Genomic DNA, 9,171 nt, shown 5'->3' with positions numbered 1-9,171 from the left:
CAAACAATCAGAGTTCAGCCAGCTAAGCGTGGTGGACAAATCAGGTGAGGAAAAAATTCCAGAAAATAAAACAATTGTTGAAATTATCAAAAAATCCACCCAAGATAAAAAATATTATGTAATTTATAATGGCCCCATGAAAGGAGTATATGATGCCTGGGAAAAAGCAGCACCATTTACACATCAATCAAGGATAATTCATAAAGGAGGGTTTTTAACACTGGAAGAAGCAAAAGAATCCTTCAGGGAATATGAAACTCTTCATCCAGAGCAAACCCTAAAAAGAGCAGATAAAGCTCCAATTCAAACCCAGAGAACAGGGATAATAAGAAACATTCCTACAAGGGCTGAAATCAAGGAAAAGAAAAGGGTCTGTAGATCAAATCTCAGAGAAACCCTTAACATAGTCCTGAATTGGACTGAAGAAAAAAGGGCAATCTTGGGATATTATCCTATTGCGAAAGAACAGCTAACAAAGCTGGTTATATTTCCAGAAGCTTCCCCATCTGACACCTATCAGTTTTTCCAGTATGGATTAATTGATACAATTCTAATTTTTAATGATTTAAAAATTATTAGTGAGTTTCCTGCAGGATTCATTGATGCAGTAAAGAGATTTAAAAATATGATTGACAACGTAAATCCAAGGGATATATCCCTAAAATTTACGAATAGTCAACCTATTTTTAATGAAGAAGAAGAATGCTTGGTTCCAGCACATCAAGTAATCTTCATGTCCGTCTTCCCAGGAAATTTTCAACCAATTGATCAAGTTCAAGATTTAACAATCTACAGTCATGAAGGAAGACTAGCCAGCACACTAGCAAGGGTCTTCGAAAGAACTCAAAAGATAACAAGAGAATCTCACACAAGAATCAATTATAAAAGCAGAAATACTTTGCTTGTGTCCAGTAAAAGAAATGAAATTGAAGAAAGAGAGATGAGACTCTTAGTAGAATTTGAATCAGCATTCTACAACTTATCTGGACTCTTAGAAAAGCTCCCTGAAGGGATAAAGAGGAATCTCTGCTATTTGATAAAAGACAGAGAAGACCACAAGTGCCAGCTATGTGTCTCAGAAAGCAATAATGAAACGGAATCAACCCACATGATAAAGGAAGAAGACAACGCATCTGAAGGTCACATGATGAAAGAGGAGGACAGCAAATCTGAAGCATCTCTCAACATTATTGCATAGTGACGTAAGCGCTTAGGTCATAGAGCACCAACGATGTAGCTGGTGCAAGATAATAAACAATGACGTAAGCAATGACGTCATAAGAAGGGTAAGGATGGGAATTGTCCATCAGACCCAACCATTATAAATAGGTTGCTTAGGCAATTGTAGAAGGCATCAAACAATAGAAAGCAGGAGGCTAGGAGTACTCATATGCTAGGAGAGCAAGGAGGAAGCGGCCGAGGCGATTCTATAGTTTGAAGAAGAATTCCCTTAGGAAAAACCAATTCTAAACTCCCATCTGGAGTTAGTATCTACAATCTCCCCTCTGGAGATAAAAACATCTTATGTAAAATATTCTAAATAAAGGAAGTTTTTCTCCAGAAAGGTACGCCTTTATCTTAATCTCATAGTTATGAATTATTTAGAAAGTTTAGAATTAACGGAAGAATCTGATTATTATAGATTATCTGCCTTATTAGATAACGAAAAACAGGCTGTTCTAAAAACAGAATTAAATCTCAAATCAAATGAAAATTTTAATAAACAAAATCTTTTAAAAGAAGTTTTTAATAGAAAAAATATAATATACTATGGAAAAATTCAACTTGAAGCCCCTATAAAGATAAAATCTGCTAATGGAGAACTTGAAATAGCTTTGATAAATGATGAAGAATTGAGTAAACAGATTGAGAAAATTAAGGATCAACAAAAAAGATCTAAAATTGGATGGATTCATATTAGTACTATACAAGTCTTAATCAAATCTACATATATGAAAGGAATTAATTCACCAATAAGCTTAGCAATCTGTGACAAAAGAATTACTGATGACCCAATAGATCAAATAATTGGAATTGTTCATGGAAACTTGGCAAACGTAAATGTTAAATTCAATGCCCATCTTGGATATGCTATACCTTTATCAACTGAAAATCTTGGAAGATCTATAAGTTTGGCTTATAAATTTCACAGAAAGAATCTAATGGAACAAGACGATGAACCATTTTCAATTACATATAAATTATGCTTTAACAAATAGCCATCATAGTATAATATTTAAAAACAGAGAAAGAATTTATGTCGATGAATTATTTCAGAAAATTGTAAAAACAGAAATACCAAAATATAAAGCTATTGAAAACCCAGTTCTTTTACTAAAAGAACCATCAGGAAAGTTAGTTTCATCGAATTTTCAAATAAGAGAATCCAAAATTAATAGCCCTTTAAGTTTATCTAAGTTAAAGATTAAAGAAGAAAATTCTGAAATAAAAGAATTAACAAAAAAGGTCGAAAAATTAAATGACACCCTAAACACTAAGTTATGACAATAAATAAAGAGAAAATATATGTAACCTATCAAGATAAAAAACAAGAGCTCTTTGAAAGAGAAAATTGGTTGAATTATTTACAGTTTTTTGAAATAAATCAAAGAGCATTTGAAGCTCTAAAAATAATCTATGACAAATTGAAAGGAGAAGTTAAAGAGTTAGAAAAATTAATAGAATCTCTAGAAAATAGTGATGAATCAATGATAGAATTTGCAGAAATTCTAAGATAAATAATGAAGTATACAAAGATTGAAAGACCAGAAAACAAAATAAAAAGAAAAAGGGCGAAAAGATTAAAAAGTAAAATAAAGGAATATAAAAGAGAATTAAATAGTCTTCGGTTCGAAATTAATGACCTTATAATAAAAAGGATAGAAATAAGAACAAATATAAACAAGTTGGAGCTAAACTTAAAAAATTTATAAATGCCTGGAACACCATATTATGGCTTAAAAGAATTAAAGCTGTTGAAAGAAAAAATGGAGAATGAAGTTGAAAAATTAAAAAGATATTTAGAAACAACAGAAAGAGTAGAAATAAAAGAAGTTTTGGAGGACTTGAAAAATTATATTAAAGAAAAAGACAAACAGATAAAAGATTTTATATACAACAATCAATGCAAAAAAGAATATTATAAACTAAAACAAGATTGAAAAAACTATAAAAATGAAATCAGAATTAGTAATAGTAGAAATGCTCAATACTTTTGATTATGAAATTACAAATTATAAAGTACCACCAACCAAATCTATACAAATCATAGACTTATTCGAAGCAAAATATGAAGAGTTAAAAGAAATTACATCTTAAAATTGGTATCAGAGCCAAGTTAACGATTAAGGGTAACACTTTCTCTTTAAGCAACACTTTTAGTGACACGCTTTTAAAACCAACAAATAACCATAAAAGACAAAAATCTTTACAAATGCATCTGTACACTAGATGTCCCCTTAAAAACTTAGGCAGGAGAGCCAATTTTGTTGGGGAGGAATTTTGACCAATCCATTGTGTTTAATCTTCAAGAAAAATGTCACACGTCAAATCTTATCTTGTGACAGATAGAAGATTTTGACTAGCTAAAATGTTACAAATTAGATTATTATACAAGAGTAATTTTATATCCATAGTAAATATTATCATTTTTTATTCGTGTTTAGTCAGTAATAATTTATTTCTATATGTATAAAAGTTTTTATACAAATATAATTTATACTTATATTTATAAAATTTTATACATATAAATTGATATAATTTATATTTATATTTTTTAAGATTGTAGATATTATTAATTAATAAAATTTATTTGTTAAAGACAATTTAATATTTATATTTGGTAAAGGTTCATTTAACCCCTTTGTTAAATGATAGACAACAATATTAAAAATTGCTCGCCAAGAGTTTCTCGTTATACTTTAAGACATGAATTAGGCCAATGGTCATGTAAAATTTTGCTGGTCACTTTTCCTACACAAACTTGGGCACGGATTCAGTGTGCCGAACCGCTTTGGCACACCAGCGCACATGATGTTTATGTTTGGCTAATTGGTGCGCCATTTGAGGATGGCCGTCGGATCTCTCTGTTTTTTTAATCCAATGGTACAGACTACTCTTTCTCTCTCCTCCTATGATTGGTTAGTGGTGTAGGTGTGTCAGAGGGGTTAGTTTGCAAATTTAACTTTGTAGGTGGTTATTTTTGTTACAATAAAAAATTAGTTGGGTTTATGTAGAATTAGTTTATCATGTTTTAAGAACTAAATTAATGGCTGTTTAGTGATTCTGTTTAACGCCAAATCAGACATGATAGAGGAGGGCTGAGAGGGAAGCAAAGGCGCCGTGGACGTCGTTTGACGCATACAATATAAGCTGCGATCCGTCACTGACCCGTCAATGGAGTAACGGAGTTGCAGGAAGCTTTCTCTCGCGGAGTCACACTGGAAAGCTGCCTGCTCTCCGAAATGCGGCCTCTGTCGTGACTCGTTGGTTCGGAGGATGAAGATCTGCATAGCGTCCTCGCCGGAGCTGGAAACGGTCACCGTCGGATAACAATGAGTGATGTTTCGGCTAGATGCCTGGATTTGCCGGAGACGCCCAACAAGGAAGGATCGAAGCGACGCGGGAATGGTGGGCGACAGGATGACGAAGGAGAAGCCCCTGGTGTTACGGGTCGGGCGGGTTAGGTTAGAACACAGTTGGTTGAATTTGGGTCAATCGTGATGGGCCTCTGGAGTTTTTTTCCCTGATATGCACATTTCTTCTGAAACCAATGCTGGGCTCAAGTGTTGGGCTATTAAAAGTGTTGTTAAAAGTAGATAAATGGTCTAGTATGGTGGTCCTTTTCACCGCACGAGCTGGTCCGGTGTCGAAAGAGGCAAAGAAAGGAAACGATGAAAGGGGGTGCAGAGGTGCGGTGTTTGTCGCCAGACAGGGCATGATCGAGTTTCCTGCCACTTAAATCCCAACAGCAGAATGAACACAGAAGAGGGTGCAGCGTACTTTATTGGTGAGGGCGAAGGTGAAACTGGCAGAAGGGAGGACTCGTCTGCGGAGGATGAGGTAAGACTTTGCCAACAAATTTGTTTAGTCGTCTTTTTCAATTAATGTATTGCTGTTCATCGATTCCTAGTTCATGGCTAACTGAAAGTATCGTTGTAGCTGGCATGCAACGATGCATCGGACGTTGCCTTGGACGAGGATTATGATTCACAGGGCACAATTTGGTAACCAGTCATTATTTTTAGTGCGCTCACAGCTAATTCCAGTGGGGACGTGGGTCTTCAAATTAGGCAAAGGTTTGGTGATGCAGCAGGTGTTTTAGCTTCTTAGAAGATCATGCGTGATGTTCTATGTTTGGACAAACAATAGGTAGCTATAGAAAACTGTTTTGGAGTGTTATAGTTCCAATTTGACCATATCCAGGCCGCCATATGACTTTATTTTGTAACGCGCTATATTTAAAGTGGAAATTATTGTAGAGCATCCATGGTGCTGTATGAATTGAAATTGCAAATTAGTGTAGATAGCATCCATGCTGCTGTGTGAATTGGAATTGTAAAGTAATCTAAGGAACACTGATATTTTGAAAAGTTCTGAACACTGATATTTTGAAAATTTCTTAGTTACACCGGTCATAAGATTCTACCATGTACAAAAAGAGTTAAGTCTAGCAGTTGCAAGACATGAACAATCAGAACAGAAAAAGTTGTTGCGAAATCAGAAAAGGCAATCCAAAATAACATGCTCAGCTAGTTCATCAACCCAGTTGGATTCATTCAAAATCAAGAAATTGGACCAACAACTCCACTTCTGGGTGGGTACTGGAGATCTCAAAGACGGCCAGCTTGGGCACACTTATGTTACACTTGCGCAAGAAACCCACCCAGCCTTGGCTAATGGCGCCACAATTGCGCCTTCTCTTGCCCCCGTATTTGCTGTAGACGGCCCGAACGGAAATCTTCCCCGATCTGAGAGTGACCATGACACCATCCCTGACGTCGTCTCCAAAGTGCGGCACATTTGGCTGGGCAAACCAAAATAGAGAAGGAGATGAAGTTAAGGACATGTGTAACATGAATGCAATGTGCATGCAGTCAAACAGAATGAAATGACAACTACTGACGATGGCATTATGAACAATTAGCATGCAATTGGGTGCTTATTTCCCTAAACAATGGAATTCAAGTATTTAACAACAACATACATTACGAACAAATTTCTGTAATGAATCTGAAGTCAACAACCGATCCACCAGATAGCCAACCATTAACAATTAAGCAACAGCAGAGGACAGAAGATGTGGAAAACGTAGGAGGGCACACATGCCAACAAAGTAAGGACCAGCGAAAGAACAACACTTTATGTAGACCAGGTAGGCCGCCACATTACTTTTAATAGAGGGCACAGCAGGGTAAGAAAACAGATAATGCGGTCCCCAAAGTTGAAGAACGTAACACGTGTATATATAGTGGAGAAGGAAAGCCATTACCAGGAAGTGGGTGCCCAAGAGCCTTTTTGTGATGTGCATGATGAAGAAGGGGTGCTGGGACCGAAACGTCTGCTCCACTTCAGCTGCAACTGCGCTCCTGGGGACATTGATGCACCCCGTTCGACGCCGGGGTGCTTCAGGAGCGCGTGTACGGTTCCGTCGAACCTTCGGGGGCGTGACGTCGACGGCTTCATCACCGGACGTAGCATACGACCTCTCGACACCCGGTGACTGAAAGATGCGAACGCTGAAGTCGTCTCTGCCCTTGTGCTTGAACAGCAGAATGTTAGATGGTTGTAGCTTGTATTCACGATAGAACCTTTGCCATCCCCTGCCGAGAGTGATCTCTTTCCACCCCTTGGGTCTGAATGCAATCTTGTAGGTATGGTTTGACCCATCGGCGACCGTGACGTAGAGATGGTTGCTATCTTTGGGCAGGAGCTCAATCGGTAACGGTAGACGCTGCATATAAGGGCACATGAGGAGTCGGCGTGAGAGATAGAACAAAATGCGGAGAGGAGAGTCAGAAATAATGGAAAGAACAGAAGAGCAAGCTTTAACCTACCATCGGTCGCGACGGATCTCCTGCCGCTTTGATAACCCTAACGACGTCACCTTTCGCGAGTTCTCGTACCATTTTCTCGTCTAGGCACCAACAGAGAAGAAGGAGATATTCCTAGTTAGGAGAACACCAAGAGAGTGGACAGCGTGTGAATGGAGCGGATATGAAGGGTGAATCCTATCTAATTAATTAATTTAGTCAGAGTTCCACCCCTTAGCACTGTGCGCCATCCCATGACCCTTCCATGAAGTCTTCCCGGAGAAGCCAAAAAGTTGGGCCCCCCAAAAAGTTTCGTCCCTGAAGAGGAGAGGAGCTTCGAGTGGGGTCGGGTATTAGGGGTTGGGTTTCTGGCGAGTTCGGGTTTTCGTTTTTGTGTCGAGTCAGTTTCTCTGGCCCAATACCAGATAAAAAATATGTTATTTTCCAGGATGACCAAACCAAAAAAAAAAAAAAATTTAAAAACCGTAAATATACAAAATAATAAGTGTAATTATGAACAACTTACCTGCTTCGATCGACTACATCAATCCGTGCACCCATCAACGGGCCAAGGCTGACAACATGAAGGGATTTTTCACTGACCCACTCAAATGGAATGATTGATAAGATTAGGTTAAGGCTATAATTTAAATTTTGAATTCATTCGGCGGTCATAGCTTTTTTTAGAAATCTGATTATTGCCCTTGGTAACTGCACCCACATTAATTTCCAATTAATTCCAGTCTAATCAGGTTTAAGGGTTATTTATTAAAGAAGAAAAAAAAATTTTCAAAGGCGGGAGGTGTTTCGGCAGATTAACGCGCGTACGTTTACGTTTTTCACTACCCCCCAAACAAAAAAAAGCGCTTACTTTTCCAATAAGGGAATCACACTGAGGTTCGTACTTGTTTAAACCAGTCCCGTCATATTCTTTGTTGATCCAAGCATCTTAGTTGGAATCATGAGTTGTAAATAGTTGCCGAAATGTTCTGGAATCATGAGTGGTAAACGTTAAATGATAACGGCTCGAGACAATTCCGTAATTTTGTCTAAATCGCTCAAACGACTTGTTTCACTTGGGTGAATTACAGGCATAGGGGCTGAGTTATGGGTAACAACAAACAATTCACGATAAGCAGAGAACGAACCGATGAAAGTAGATATAATAATCGCTACAGAGGTTTAATTAGCTTTTCATAAGATCAAAAGGACGACGAAACAAACAAACCAGATAGATCATTCAAGGCTTTGGTCATCGACAAAAAACCAAAACAACATAAAGATGTCACCCATGTGAACCAGTTCAGATACCTCCGTCACTGTCTTCACCCTGCTCCGGTCGATCGCCTGCCTGGCGGGACAAAGATTTCTCTTTGGCTGTCAAAACATCCACGACACTGTTTGCCAGGAGTCGCCAATTTGAGCTTTCCGCCATCATTTCGGTTGCTTTGTCATACAGTCGTCGACCGGCCCCGTCATAGTGTCGCAAGGTCCTGCGAAGCAACTTTTCATCCCGTCGTCGTGCATTCTTCTCTTCCTCCAGTTGATCCTCCATTTGCTTCAATTTGACCATTAAGTCTACGTTCTTGGCATGGAGCTGGAAGAGTTCCTCTGCCGCCTTTTCACTCCTAGCCTCCCATAACCCCTCCCTCCTGAGAAGTTCGGCCTCAAGGAGGTCAAAATCCGCGGACTGTTCATGTGTACGGAAGATGTTGATCAGATTAGACATCGGTTCTTCCGTGAGGTCGACGGGACTAAGTGTGGGGTCAGTGACGGTCTCCTTCGACATTTTCTCAGAACTACACAGTGGAGAGAGCAGTGGAAGGTGGCAGAAATAAGGAAGAGGATAAGGATAGACGCAGAGGTGAGAGAAGGAGTTACGGCAGAGAAGAACTGGGAAAGAAGCATTGGGAGGTAGGGTTTGTCGTTAAGGGGCACGTATACATATACCGTGTAAATTGGGAAGCTTCGTCGAATAAACAAGTAATTGATGTACTTGGTTTATTTTTGGGAAAATAAACGATTTATATTTACTTAAAATCGTAATTTACGATTTCTATTAACTTTTTTTAATTTTTTTGTCTTACTTGAAATCGTTACTCACGATTTCTTCTTATCCCATAATACTGTATTACACTAA

This window comes from Arachis hypogaea, chromosome 5, assembly GCF_003086295.3.
Source record: "Arachis hypogaea cultivar Tifrunner chromosome 5, arahy.Tifrunner.gnm2.J5K5, whole genome shotgun sequence".
NCBI lineage: Eukaryota > Viridiplantae > Streptophyta > Magnoliopsida > Fabales > Fabaceae > Arachis > Arachis hypogaea.
Note: the sequence above shows the minus strand (reverse complement) of the source record.